Here is a 15,012-nt window from a genome sequence, read left to right on the forward strand (position 1 = left end):
CGTAAATACATACGTGTTCTCAGTGAGAGCGCGGAGGCTAAGCTTAAGCCCTGGATGGAGAGAGATCGTCAATGTCGATATTACATGAATTGCTGCGCAATGAAACCGGATAGTTTGCACGCAGAAAATTTCAAATAAAAATACCCTGAACATGGCTTTGCACTTGTGTATGAGGATGTTCCAGTCTACAGGTGTCATGCTGAGAAAATCACAGCAGGAAACCCACAGGTTCTCACAGTCAGCGAAGCTGGATGTTTATTTCTTCCTGTCCATAGACGAGAGTGTGATTCATCCTGTCTGCTGGGTCGCGCCTTCGTCGCCAGCTGAAAATTTACTTTCCTTATTGAGCCGTGTGCAGCTCGCGTTGATGCCGTCCATAGCTAGGCGTCTTGTAATAGCGATAATGGCGTCTCGTTTTCTTAATGTGTTCACTGGCGCCACTACGTTTGCTCGCCTTGTCTGTCCGTGAGTGGCAGCATCAGCAGCGCTTATCGATAGCGCGTACTGTGGTACCGTCTTTGGAGCGGCCTGTGGTATTTCCGGGTCGTCGTGTGTCGAGGGTGGAATTGTTTTACCGGATCCGTGTGTATCTAGTGGTTTTGAATGAGCAGTTATTTTAATGCTGTCTGCGTATTGGATTTGGAGGAGCTGCGAACGGACATCGGTTCGGTTGGGCGCAGCAGCTAGCAGGCCGGTGCAGTGCGTGGGCAAGACCTGGCCGATGGCGACGTTCTGCTACTGCCGGATCGAGAAGGGGTAGCTGCGAGAGCGACGACTTCGTTGCACACCGTATCCTGGACGTTTAAGTAGAATGAGGAGTTAACTGCTAATGCAACCCCGACGATTCTGAAATCTCGCCTTTGGTCGGCAGGTTGTTGCTCCCAAGGCCGCTGAGCCTGGCGGCAACGAGAGAAGTGTTTCGAGGCGGTTAAATATTGTAGCCGTCTTTCTCTATTTGTTATTCGTCATTGAATTCAGTATTATTCTTATTGGTGAAGTGCAACCAGTGGTATTTTCTGCCTTGTGGCCGCTAAACGTCCCAATTTACCTGCCCGGGAGGTTAGCGTACTTTTCCGGCTGTGTACTTTTCCTCGGCATGTTTATGCTGTTCGACACGGCGTGTACTTCGACAGCCTCTTGTATTGTACTGTGCACATTTTTTTTTGGGAGGTCTACTTTGGTTCTAGTGTTTCCTTCGGCCTTGGGTGTTTTCTGAAGACGTAGTGCTGTCTGTCTTTTCGCCCTTGCCTTAAAAAAAAAAATCGATCGTTGCACTGGTGATCGGACGTTAGGCGGATTGGTTAGTCGGTCGGTCGGCGATTAAGCTGCCCCTAGTTTGAGATTGCCATCCTGTTACGTGAGTACAACTCTTGGCTGCCTGTCTCACCTTACCTTATGTTTGGGTCAACTTCCCAGGCTGACCCTTGCAACACTTGCTGAGAACCGCTTGGCCTGATTCCTTAGATTGTGATGTTGTTTTAAGGATATTTGAAATTTTCTAATTATTGTTGGTGTGGCCATCAGCCGAGCAATAATTTCACTTCTTTCGTGATAAGACCTTCAGCCGTGTTACAGTATTTTTTGTTTTTTTTAGCAAACTTGTTTTAAAAGCAAAGTATTTGTTGAAATGTGTGCTATATGGAATTCTTCTTCTGACTTCTAATTCAGGTCTTCAGCTGTTTGTTATTTGAAGTTGAGTGGCCTTCAGCCGAGTAATAATTTCACTTCTTTCATAATAAGGCCTCCAGCCGTATTACAATAAGTTTTTTTTTAAAGCAAACTTGTTTTAAAAGCAAGGTATTTGTTGAGATGTGTGCTATTTGGAATTGTTTTCCTGACTTCTAATTCAGACCTTCAACCGTTTGTTATTTGAAATTGTTTGTGGCCATCAGCCGAGTAATAATTTCCCTTATCTTATAATAATGCCTTCAGCCGTGTTAAGAGTTTATTTTAAAGGAAGTTTTTGTTTTAATATGTGCTATTTGGAATTGTTCTTCTGACTCCTAAATTAGGCCTTCAGCCGTTCGTTGTTTGAGGTTTTTGTTGGTGGCCTTCGACCCCAAAATTGTGGAATTTTTTTCGGTGATAAGGCCTTCAGTCGTCATACAGTCAATTGTGTTTTTAAGAGATTGTTTTAAAATTTTAATTTCTTTAAATAAAGTTACGTATTTGCTGTGCAACCGAGAGTACAATCGTAACCTTATCTTGCCTCATCCGGAGAAACTAGGTTTCACTTATGTTTTTATTCTCCTTAGTGGCAACTAATAAGAGATTTTCGCAGATGCAAGGCAAATAACGAACAGGTTATGTCTTTCTTGCCTTGTGGAAGAAAAATCATCTCGAACGCTACGCCGCAGCGTATTAACAATACAAAGCTATGTAATCGTTTTTAACATTAATGACTACTTTATCTGGATGGCTGAGAAACATAATTGTCTAAGTGAAGATAGCTACTTATTCAGTAATGAGGGTTTTGAGAATGACACTATCGAAAAATCAGTGACCCTTGCAGAGTAACTTTATTGAAAGTTTAAAACTGGCTTACACCACTGTGCTCCGTAACAGATTGGCTATGTTATGTGCCGGACAGCTGGATATCTAAAAACTACAAAACATTTATTAGCACTACCATGTTCCTCAGCCATCCGTTTGATGTACGAGTAATATATCTATTCTTGGCGCTAGACGACTCCTATTCTTCGGCTAACCGATTGCTGCCGAATACCCCACAAGAATTACAATCAAATAACAATTGGCAAGTTTCACGTAGCTAGAGACTGATAAGCACACAAATGGAATACGCGTAGTCTTCCCGGAATGTTTACGAAATTGTTTGTCCAGTGAAGAAACACGAAATCTACATCGGAGCGCTTGTCGGACCTAAATTATGGTTGTCTTGCTGAGCGACCATTATATTTTTTTCGGACATGTGGAGTCAGGCGTGAAGAACCGACGAGGTTTCTCGCTGTTGCGTGTCACTTGTGTCGTTGTCGGGGATCTGAGTAGCTAGCTTCAATCGAGTATTGATAAAGAAGGTAGGGAAAAAAGCTTTAGTAGAAACATTTTAAATGTTTAATCTTAGAAAGTCTACTCCAACGATTGTTGATCGAAATCAGTTGTGCACGAATGTGATTCCGCAACATAATGTGGCAACGTCGCAGAAACGTAGTCTCGTCGTGAGTGCTGGCTGATTCTATCCCAGGGTTCCGACGTCGAGCCTGGTGGTCAAGCGGCGAAGGGAGTGTTTGGAAACCAAGAGGTCTTGGGGTAAAACGGAGGAAAATTTCCGGTCTGCCTTTACTCTTACATTCATCTCTCATTATGAGCGGAATCGTCAGAAGCAAAACGTGGTCTGTATTTCATTAAACGGTAGCTCCCCTTTCCACAGGTGGATAATCGGAGTACATTAGGGGTGCGCAGGTCACCCAAGTGGTGTCCAATTGAAAGGCTTGCACTCGGCCACTGAGCCGCACGCAGCATATCAATATTATTATTCTGAAGGGGCAGTCACTTCAGCTGAATGTCGACTACCTACCTGCACACTTGGAGCTTTCTTGCTGCTCTCTCTTTGCTCTACTATATCGCACCACAATCATCACGCACCGGAAGGTAATATTGTCAGACAGGTTGTACATATTCTGTATTTTGCATTGTCAGTATCGTACCAACAATGTCCACTACGCTAGATTTCTTACCCCTTTTTGTTTTATGAGATTCCTTTCTAGCAGTGCATGGTAGATTTTGTGGTGGTGGTGGTGGTGGGTAGTGTTTAACGTCCCGTCGACAACGAGGTCATTAGAGACGGAGCGCAAGCTCGGGTTAGGGAAGGATCGGGAAGGAAATCGGCCGTGCCCTTTCAAAGGAACCATCCCGGCATTTGCCTGAAACAATTTAGGGAAATCACGGAAAACCTAAATCAGGATGGCCGGAGACGGGATTGAACCGTCGTCCTCCCGAATGCGAGTCCAGTGTGCTAACCACTGCGCCACCTCGCTCGGTGTAGATTTTGTTTCCGTGTGGTGATTACTTTATTTACGCGATAATTTCTTTTCCGGTATTGCATTAAGGAATTGTTGACTTTAAACATATATATTTTTCAAATTATTAATTGGTCTACCACACCTTTTATTCCTATTGTTTGCAGACGAGTTAAGCGAAATAACTGAGGTGAGGTGACAAAAGTCATGGGATGTTGATATATGCTCTATGAGGTAGTATAGCGTACACAAGGTATAAAAGAGCAGAGCAGTGCAGCGGAGCTGTCTTTTGTGATTCATGTGAAAAGGTTTCTGAGGTGTTTATGGCCGCCCGATGGGAATTATCAGACTTTCAGCGCGAAATGGTTGTTGGAGGTAGACACATCGGACAACCCATTTCGGAAATCGTTATGGATTTCAATATTCCACGGTCCACAGTGTCAACTGTGTGCCGAAAATACCAGCTTTCAGGCATTACTTCTCACTACGGACAATCCAGTGGCCGACGGCCTTCACCTAACGACCGAGAGCAGCGGCGTTTGCACAGAGTTGTCATTGCTAACAGACACGCAACGCTGTGTGAAATAACCGCAGAAATCAATGTGGGACATACGATGAACGTATCGTGAGCACAGTCTGGCAAAACCTGGCGTTAATGGGCTATGGCAGCAGACTACCGACGCGAGTGCCTTTGCTGACATCACGACATCGCCGTCTGCGCTCGTGAGCATATCGGTTGGACCTAGACGACTGGGAAACGGTGGCCTGGTCAGATGAGTTCCGATTTGAGTTCGTAGGAACTGATGGTAGGTTTTGAATGTGGCACAGACCTCAGAAAGCCATGGATGCAAGTTGTCAACAAGGCACTGAGCAAGCTGGTAGTGGCTCCATAATTGTATGGGATGTATTTATATGGAATGGACTGGGTTCTCTGGTCCAACTGAACCGATAATTGACTGGAAATTATTATGCTCGGCTATTTGGTAACAATTTTCAGCCATTCATAGACTTCAAGTTTCCAAACAATGATCGAATAGCCGGCCGCGGTGGTCTAGCGGTTCTGGGCGCTCAGTCCGGAACCGTGCGACTGCTACGGTCGCAGGTTCGAATCCTGCCTCGGGCATGGATGTGTGTGATGTCCTTAGGTTCGTTAGGTTTAAGTAGTTCTAAGTTCTAGGGGACTGATGACCACAGATGTTAAGTCCCATAGTGCTCAGAGCCATTTGAACCATTTTTGATCGAATAAATTGTTACTGTCTCACAATTGTTTGCGATTGGTTTGAAGAATATTCTGGACAGTTCGAGCGGATGATTTGACCATCCAGATTGCACGACATGAATCCCATCGAGTATACATATGAGATATAATCGAAAGGTCAGTTCGTGCACAAAAACCTGCACCAGCAACACTTTCGCTATTAAACTCATACACCGCACTGTCTTCTTAATCATTGCGGTATTTTTCTGTGTGCACCCCAAACGGAGGAATTTTCTGACGTTCAGCCCTGTAAGTGCACTTGTTGACATTCAAAAGCCTCTGAACAACCAACCGATAGGTATCCCAAAACAACCAGAACGCGCCTAAGGTGTCCAGCTTGAGGTGCTGCGAAAAAAATGATCAAATGTGTGTGACTTCCTAAGGAACCAAACTGCTGAGGTCGTCGGTCCCTAGACTTACACACTACTTAAACTAACCTACGCTAAGAACAACACACACACACACCCGTGCCCGAGGCAGGAGTCGAACCTCCGGCGGGAGGAGGGGGCCACGCAATCCGTGACTCCGCACGGCTTGAGGTGTTGCGCCGCTTACTGCAGTGTATTTTTGGCCGTTTTTGTTCATTTTGATTTGTAGTAAGGCAGGAACAACAACTTACTGTAGTCTGCGTGACGTAAATTTTAGCCCGCCGAAGTGGTCGAGCGGTTCTAGGCAATACAGTCTGGAACCGCGCGGCCGCTACGATTACTGGTTGGAATCCTGCCTCAGGCATGGATATGTGTGATGTCCTTAGGTTAGTAAGGTTTAAGTAGTTCTAGGGGACTGATGACCTCAGGAGTTAAGTCCCAGTGCTCAGAACCATTTGAACCAGCCACGTAAATTTTAGTAATTCGATTCTTTGCCGTAGAAATTAGCTGTTTACTCTTTGAAACGGAGTAACTGTGATTATTACACAATATTATCCCTGTGATGGTTGTATTCATTATCGTTTTTTATCTTATTTTCTTAAATTACCACCGCTAATAGCAATACATTGAAACCTATTTACGTTCATTTTATCAGGAGTGATAGTATTACCAAGAAATGGAGATAATAAAGATTCTCTGAATGCCACCTAGGTTACTTTTAATAGAGTGTTATCCTTGGAATCTCAATTCGTTGTCGCATCTAGGGACAATTTTCCCATTAGTAAAACTGAAGAATTGTCAATAGGTGAGCATACCACCAACTGACAGCAGCTGACGACATTTGCGGTAAGAATTTTCTCATTTCTCTTTTATGCCCCAGTGGCAATTAAGAAAAACAATTCTAGAAGCATTGAACAGTTAAAATCCCCAATAGCGCAGAACGCTTCTCAAACACGATGGCGCAGTGGTGAGCACACTGGACTCGCATTCAGGAGGACGACGGTTCAAACCCGCGGCCGGCCATCCTGATTTAGGTTTTCCGTGATTTCTCTAAATCGCTTCAGGCGCGGCCGATTTCCTTCCCTATCCTGCCCTAATCTGAGCTTCTGCTCCGTCTGTAATGACCTCTTTGTCGACTGAAAAGACAAACCTCCACCTCCTCCCGAAACACGTATTGACAGAGAGTGTTAGTGATTATGTAGAAATTGAATGAGAGGAAGCTTTGCGGACATTCTCGCGTGCGTTTTACTAGGTTGTTCTGGGAATTTTGCAACAATGTGTGAGTTGCGAAACACGTAATTAAACACGAAAAACAGCTGTTACATAAAAAAGTGAAATAGACGTGGGAATAAATACCATTCAAGCACGCACGTGCGCGCAGACACACACACACACACACACACACACTGGAGTCTACGAGGTAACATGGCATTGCGCGCGCGCACCTGTGTGTGTGTGTGTGTGTGTGAGAGAGAGAGAGAGAGAGAGAGAGAGAGAGAGAGAGAGAGAGAGAGAGAGAGTGAGCCCGTCATACGATAATAAGGGACAAAATTTCCATGTACTGGTATTTTAATAATTATTTTGAATTATGAAATTATTTTAGTAATAGCCAGAAAAATTCGATGTTTGCTTTCCAGATAAATAATTGTAATGGGAAACAGTATTCAGAGTAATGTGTGTTTCATGCCACGTGCCTACATTTCATTTATGCGTCGTGCTTTTGTGACCTGTATCCCCTTGTATAAATCGTGAGTTAGATCTTTATTAGTTCCCTTAAATACTTTGGGTAAACCTGGCTTAGTTCTCTGAAAAAGTGACGACTGATACTTCCCTGCCAGCGCCACGTCTGTTAGACAAACTATAAAACTCGTTCTTTATTATCTGTCACCTCCAGTAACACTCCTGCTTTCCCTGTTTGACAATGCTGCTTCGAATATTCGCTGTTTTCCTATTGGTGATCTATTTATGTTCAGTGTCTTTTCTTTCTCCTTCTACCTTTTGACACTTTACTGTGCCACACGGACCTTTTCACATTGAAAAGCGGTACCTCACATGTCTGAGTTTGTACGTCATCATTCGTTTCGCCCGTCTACCAGCTATGTTCAGTTTCTCATTACTCTCTCTATCGTTATATTGCTCGATTGCAATCGAGAAATGCTCACCATCTGTGTGTGATATCATAAAATACATCTTCATTATCCTTAACCTGTCTTCTTCCCGCCTTTTCGAGAACTCGCACATTTTCTACCTTGATCGGTCTTATACATGCAACTCAAGAGTTGCCTATTTTAATCAGAACAAAGAATTCTATAGCTAATTGTGTGGGGTATTGTCTAGAGCGTATTAGTCCCTATTCTTGTGTATCACACTTCCAGAGAGGTCGGTAATATTGATTGTGAGACGTTATATCTAGGAATCACTTTTCATGTACACTAAGCATGCTATCAGCTTAATCCGTTTAGTTCGAAGCGCATCATAGTGCTGCCGTGGTCGCCGGACACGTGTTTCGTTTTGGTGAGTTACGTACAACTGGTTGGATCAGTCACAGGACAGAGGAAGACACGAGCGTCTCCTGTCCCTTAGGATCATGCCCTGTAAACACCGCGGTCTTCAAACCAACCTACGAATCGATGGTCGCTTTACATTTATTTAACCCCTTATCTTCATCCGACCTCTGAACTGGATCTGTCAGTTATCCGATCAGCAAACTGTCATGTGGAAAAGGGTGCAACATTGCACTTTTCATATCCTCAAAGTATTCTCGGGGATGGAATCATTTCAAGTACCACAAGAATCCAGGTCTGTTACTAGTCCATCCACGAGCTGTTCTTGTCTATAACCACTCTCTATTTTAATACCATTTTTGAAATTCTCTAGCTCTGTTTCCATTATTTCAGTTTCAGATCCCATATTTTCAGTGTCTTATCCTTGTTTCCAGTTCACTTTTGTTCTACACAATTCTGAAAGACTACATTATATACATGATATTCAGAACAATGATTCTCCTGTCCATTTATTGACGAACAATTTGTGATCCGCTGCGGAGTTTTTCACTTAACCTCAGTTTATAGAATCCCCTAACGATATTCTTATTTTTGTATGGAAGCCTTCAGTTTTCAGCCATCACGCACTTTCCGTTGAAGTGTTGTTTTCATACCTTTTTTATTAACCACGTTGACATTGAAATTTCTCACAAACCCCACACGAGCGCAGTGGTGCAGTGGATATAGCACTGCGTTCGTATTTGGGCGAAGTGCTTTTCAGATACCCATTCGGCCATCCCGATTTTTCCTTTCCGTCCCATATCAATTAAGACAAATACTACGACATTCCCCATTTGAGATTCTCTTCCACCTCAGTCTTCGTACACGGAACGTTAAAACCTTTCAGAATCGTGGAGCTATGCATACACAATCATGTCTGCATTTCTTCATGACGATGGTCATCTGGACCTTTTTATGCACCACTAGACCAAGCGTCGTTCCTTTAAACTTTCTGATGTGAGCGCATTCTGTTGGGGAACAATATAAACTATCTGGGAAAAAAATCACCACTGTCGTCGTAGCAATGGTTGCCATGAAATATTGGAAAAGACGTGCTGCTATGCCTATGTTTGATTTTCAATTTTACAAAGTAAATCTAGAAACCGCAATAGAAATTGTAGTTCTGCAACCGTAGACCGAGCGCCATTTACCGGTCTCTAGTCTAGTGGCAAACGTAACATGTGGCATTGCTGGCCCACAACATCTGCCGTGTGCACAGGACAAAGAAAAACGCCCTCTTTCCTCGATCTGTGAGTTGCGTGGTGTTAAAGGACTTAATGCAAGGTTGTGTGTTGTAAAGTTGAGAATGTTATGATTACCAGGTGCCAAAATGAATCCTTTATAAACAAGGACATAACGTTGTATGGAAAGCGCAATAATTATGTCAGATGGGTCTGGAGCTTTAAAGGCACGAGAACATAAGCTTCTTTTGGAGGGTAACCTCAAAACTACTCCAAAAAGAATTAAAAAATGTGAAAAACCTCACGCATTCAATTGTTCTTCCGTTGTTTAGGGAGAATATACATCTTTCAGCGCGGACGTCCCAATCAAAGATTCTTCTTTGAATGAAAAGAACGGTAACATTAATTTAGTCTGAAGTGTAGTAGTGTGTAAGGAAACCGTTGATGGGACTGTAGCTCGTAATGAAGATGAGATCTGCAGATCTGGCAGTAACCACGTGGACAGTGATAGATCGCAAATAAAGGTAAATGGTGAGATCCCACAACAGAAAGAATGTACAAAATAACATTCTTGAACCAGACAGAAATCAGTTACTGAAACGGAGATAAATAGGGGACGGAAACGTTAAGTACGATAACTAAGACGGGAGAATAGGAAAAAATGAAATATTGCGTCCAAAACAAGCGCTATTTTACTCAAATTAATGTCTTCAAAGAAGCTGAAGAGTTCCGACATTACCTCTGCCCCAGTAAACGTTTGGAAAAAGTAGGAGAGCCCAATGCTAGGAAAAAATTTGACGAATTTTATAGTGTTTGATCTCATAACGCCAAGCATGCACTGTTTTTCTGAATGGTTTCTGAATTTGAAACAAAACGAAAAAGAGTGAAAACATCAAACAAAAGAAAGTTTAGTGGGTTACACGAACATTGTCGGGTGGGTGTATGTAAGACGTTCCTATTACAGACGCTGCGGATATCTAGTTGTAAAACGAATAACGCCATGCAAAACACGAGATGCCCTGACGGAGTTCGTGAGTGTAGTGGAAAAAAATAAAATTGATGATATCAGTGTACAAGAGGTAACTGAACACATTAACCCTTTCATGGCTAAAAGGTATTTGTATACACCTTAAAAATAAACATAACACGCTTCCACTACACAAAAATTTTTAAGCCGACCGTTTTTCAAAATCGGTGGCCGGCCGGGGTGGACGAGCGGTTCTAGGTGCTTCATTCTGGAACTGTGCGACCGCTACGGTCGCAGGTTCGAATCCTACCTTTTTAAGTAGTTCTAAGTTCTAGAGGACTGATGACCTCAGATGTTAAGTCCCATAGTGCTCAGAGCCAAAATCGGCGAAATGGGAAACATGTGGCCCACAAACCGACCTAGATTCATGTTTTCATATGAGCCTAGGGTTTTCAGAGTTAAATTTTTAATTTTAGAATGATTTTATCAGGACGACAATTATGGAAAAGAAGTATAAAAATCAATACCAAAATACATTTATTCTCCTGGCAACGAAAAACATGAAATATCGCACAGATGCTTTCATTATAACAGTTGAATTTTCCGGGGGATGTATATCCCACGACATACAAACTAGCAAAATTACTGAGGCGTGTAGTAATATTTCAAAACAATGTCCCTAATGTATAAGAAAAGACAATTAGTTACTTGAGGCATTCATGAAGTTCAGAAGATGGTGATATAATATGATTTTCGTGAAACAAATGCGTTGTACCACCTATAAACACACGCCACCCGATTTGATCGTTCACAACCTTCTATACGTCCACCCCATGGTCCGCAGTATTTTTCTCCAAGTTTTGAATGTAAAAAAATGGCTCTGAGCACTATGGGACTTAACATCTGAGGTCATCAGTGCCCTAGAACTTAGAACTACTTAAACCTAACTAACCTAAGAACATCACACACATCCATGCCCGAGGCAGGATTCGAACCCGCGATCGTAGCAGCAGAGCGCTTCCGGACTGACGCCCCTAGAACCGCTCGGTAACAGCGGCCGGCTCCGAATGCACCTCTTAGCACTAGACAGATATGGGATACAAACGTCTCAACGCTCAAAACTGCATATTACTTTAGTGGGACATATGTATCCCATCAAATACGAAAGGGTTAAAAAAATTCTCCACGTATAAATATTTAATGTTACATGTATAGTTACAATTATTGTGTGTTCCATAACAATCAATAGAACATAACAATAACTACAGTTGTATTACCTTCAGCATGTTTTTCAACAATGTTTAGCTTCTAAAGGATATTGTTTGCTATTTATTTAAGCTTCGTTTCCATTAAAGAAACCTCATCAAGTGTTTTTCACAGTATGAAACTCAAATGGTTTTCTAATGTTTATTGTTACAATAGGCCTAATGCACAGTTCCATTATGCATAATGAGACCAAAGGACTTTAAAGTCTTTTAGGCCATTGATACATAACAAAAGCTCATAAGCGGCACTTAAATGTAACTAGGCTAAAGACCATTTTTATTATTTTTTCGTGTTGGTTAGAATGTAATTACGTTGAGGTTCCATTAAGTTAAACAGAAACAACCCTTCTTCGGTACAAAAAATTGGAAAAATTCAACAATAAATACATTTTTAAGGGAACAGAAACTCGGCCTGTATTATCTCACTCATGACATTTAAGCGGTTGGTCTAGTAATGCATAATACTATCCACCTTTACTGTGTGCAACGTCTAACTATCTACCTTCTTCTTTCCGTGGTTGATAACCCACGTTCCTGGAATTTTCATTGGTAGGTGGTAGAAAAATGTCACATTTGAGAATGAGCATAATAATAGCACACACGTTGTGCTTAATGTCACTGGCATCAGTTCATCCGCCGTAATTTTCATGGTTTACCGAGTTCGCGTGCATTGACAACTTCCCTGTGAGTGATTTGTTACTGTGCATTTTAGGTGATTCCGAACGGCGTGGATAGAATGTACCATATTTCATGTTTGTGGAAGAGGTGGGAGGAGACAAAGTGACTCTAAATGCTGTCTTCGTAAAGCATCACGACGGTGTCGAGCGGAACGGACGATTACCATCAGCAATCTCTGAAGCCGTCACACTGTACGACATTTAAGAGCAATTACGAGATCAAGCAAGGACAGTACTCACATTGTAATGATATGACGAGCACTTCGTCACTTTTCTCCTATGCTGGTCAAATTCTGGAGATAGAATTGTTTCAGCAGCAAGATTCCAATCCCTTCCAGGCCGACTATTGCATCGCCACAATTTTGAGGCAGATATCAGGAAGTGGCGAGTAGAAGAATGAAACATGTGTGGTGTGGATCTCCCACGACAAATTGCGTTGCGTTTTTAATTATATCGATAAAATTATACTGTTTCCTGTTCATCACTCGCTTTTTCTTCCATTTCTGCATGTATTGTTCCAAAGAATGATGCAGTGTCGGCATCAAATTATCAGAAGCAGGAGGCACTGCTAATGGAGCTCTGTTATCTGGTACAGCAACTAACACATTGTCGCTTCCACTGTCAAGCATGCCGTTACTTTCTTCGTATCACACGTCGCACTTCGGTTACATGTGCAATACAAGGTTCCAACCCCTCACGCCCCTCATCAAGACGTCTACATCGTGTACATTTGACCTTCCGCGATTCTTGAAGCGTCAGACCTACGTTGCGTCCAGTGCCATGACAACTCACTCAAGTTCGTAAAAAAACAGAACAGGTTGAACGACTAGAGATTGGACGTTCATATTCACAGGACACGTACTTTAGGATGTCCCGCTGAAATGATTAGGATTTGAATCATGTCGGCCGGCGGGTTGAATGAAGGTCAACATCAGTATCGCGGCGCAACACCACCTACTGGTAAAATGTGCCTGTGGCTCTCATTGTCGCTATAAACCGAAGGTAATGGGTCAGTGTGACTTGAGCAGACGTGCAGGATGCCTCGCAGACGTACGTCCGACCCGTACCATCAAATCAGTGATTTTGAAAGAGGGCGCATTATTGGCATGAGAGAATGTTGTACAGCCATCCGGAAAACTGCTGCTCGTGTGGGACGAAGTGTTTTGGCAACGGGTGTGCGGAGAATGGTTCACGGAAGGCCATAGAACACAACCAGATGGGTCAGGTCGCAACACCATACCATCCCCCGAGGAGATCGACACGTCATCGGAATGGCATTGCAGGACAGACCTGCATCCTCCTCAGCTCTGTCGCAACAGTGGAACAGTGTAACACATCGCACATTATCAGGAGTGAAGTTCGTCGCCGTTTATTACAACATGGGTTACGTACGCGTAATCCACTTAATCCGCCTACGTCTGAAGAATGTGCAGACGGCCATGGTGTGTGATATGTCAATGGGGACATGAATGGTATCAGATAATGTTTTCGGACGAATCCAGGTTCGTTTTGTTTGAAAACGATGGCCATATTTTGGTTCGCCACAGACAGGGGGAGCGGCATCACAGTGAGTGCATTCCTACAAGACATACAGCGCCAACTCAAGGCCTTATGGTGTGAGGTGTTATTGGGTACAACCACAAATCACATTTGGTGCGTGTTCTGGGCATTGTGACCAGTGTGGGCCATATGAATGACACCCTGCGACCCGTAGCCATATCCTTTCTGCACAATACCCCAGATGACATTTTTCAGCAAGGCAATGCACGACTACATGTTGCTGCGCGAACACGTGCCTTGTTTGATGTCACAGAATGTCAGCCTTTTACCTTGGCCCGCCTGATCACCAGACTTGTCACCAATCGTAAAAGTGTAGGATATGGTGAAACGACAGGCGCAGCCTGTACCCAATGCCAACCACCACATATGATCTTTGGAACCAGGTGAATGCAGCATGGACGGCTATACCAAAGGAAACCATACGCGCCTTATAACCGTCGATGCCATCACGCATGGAACAAGTTATGAGGACACCTGGTGAACCGATATTACTGAAATGCTCATCATTGCTGCAGAGCATGCAAATTTACACGCCCTGTAAATATGAACGTCCTGTCTCTAGTCGTTCAAGGTGTTCAGTTTTTTCTGAACATGACAGAAAGTTCCGCGATGCCCTACTCAAATTTTTTTGGGGAAGTCTACATCTACATCGACATTCTGCAAATCACACTTAAGTGCTTGGCAAAGGGTTCATCGAACCACGCTCACACTAGTTCTCTGTTTTTGCAATATCTAACAGCGTACGGAAAAAACGAACACCTATATCTTGCCGTGCGAGCTCTGATTTTCCTTATTTGCGTCTACAAAATATCTTCATATTGAGAGGAGAAAGTTGGTGATCGATATTTCTTGAGAAGATCCCGCCAGAACGAAAAACGCATTTGTTTTAATGATTACCACCCCAAATCCTGTATCGGTGACACTCGCTCCCCTATTTCTCACTAATACAAAACGTGCTGCTCTTCTTTGAACTTTCTCTATGTACTCTGTTAATCCTATCCATTAGGATCCCACATCGCGCAGCGGTATTCGAGAAGAGGACGAACCCGCGTAGTGTAGGCAGTCTCTTTAGTAGATCTTCTACGTCTTCCGCCAATAACACCCAGTCTTTGATTCTCCTTCCCCACAGCATTTTCTGTATGTTCTCTCCAATTTAATTTGTTCGTAATTGTAATTCCTAGGTATATAGTTGAATTTACGGCCTTCAGATTTGACT

At 43.1% G+C, this 15,012-nt stretch overlaps 1 protein-coding gene across 1 annotated transcript in view; it reads right to left on the bottom strand.

The window, feature by feature from the left end:
• The window catches only part of LOC124796726, a 1,132,495-nt gene that overhangs the window by 276,889 nt on the left and 840,594 nt on the right, over positions 1 to 15,012 (bottom strand). The window lies entirely within an intron of this gene.

The sequence above is a fragment of the Schistocerca piceifrons genome, chromosome 1, assembly GCF_021461385.2.
Source record: "Schistocerca piceifrons isolate TAMUIC-IGC-003096 chromosome 1, iqSchPice1.1, whole genome shotgun sequence".
Classification (NCBI taxonomy): domain Eukaryota; kingdom Metazoa; phylum Arthropoda; class Insecta; order Orthoptera; family Acrididae; genus Schistocerca; species Schistocerca piceifrons.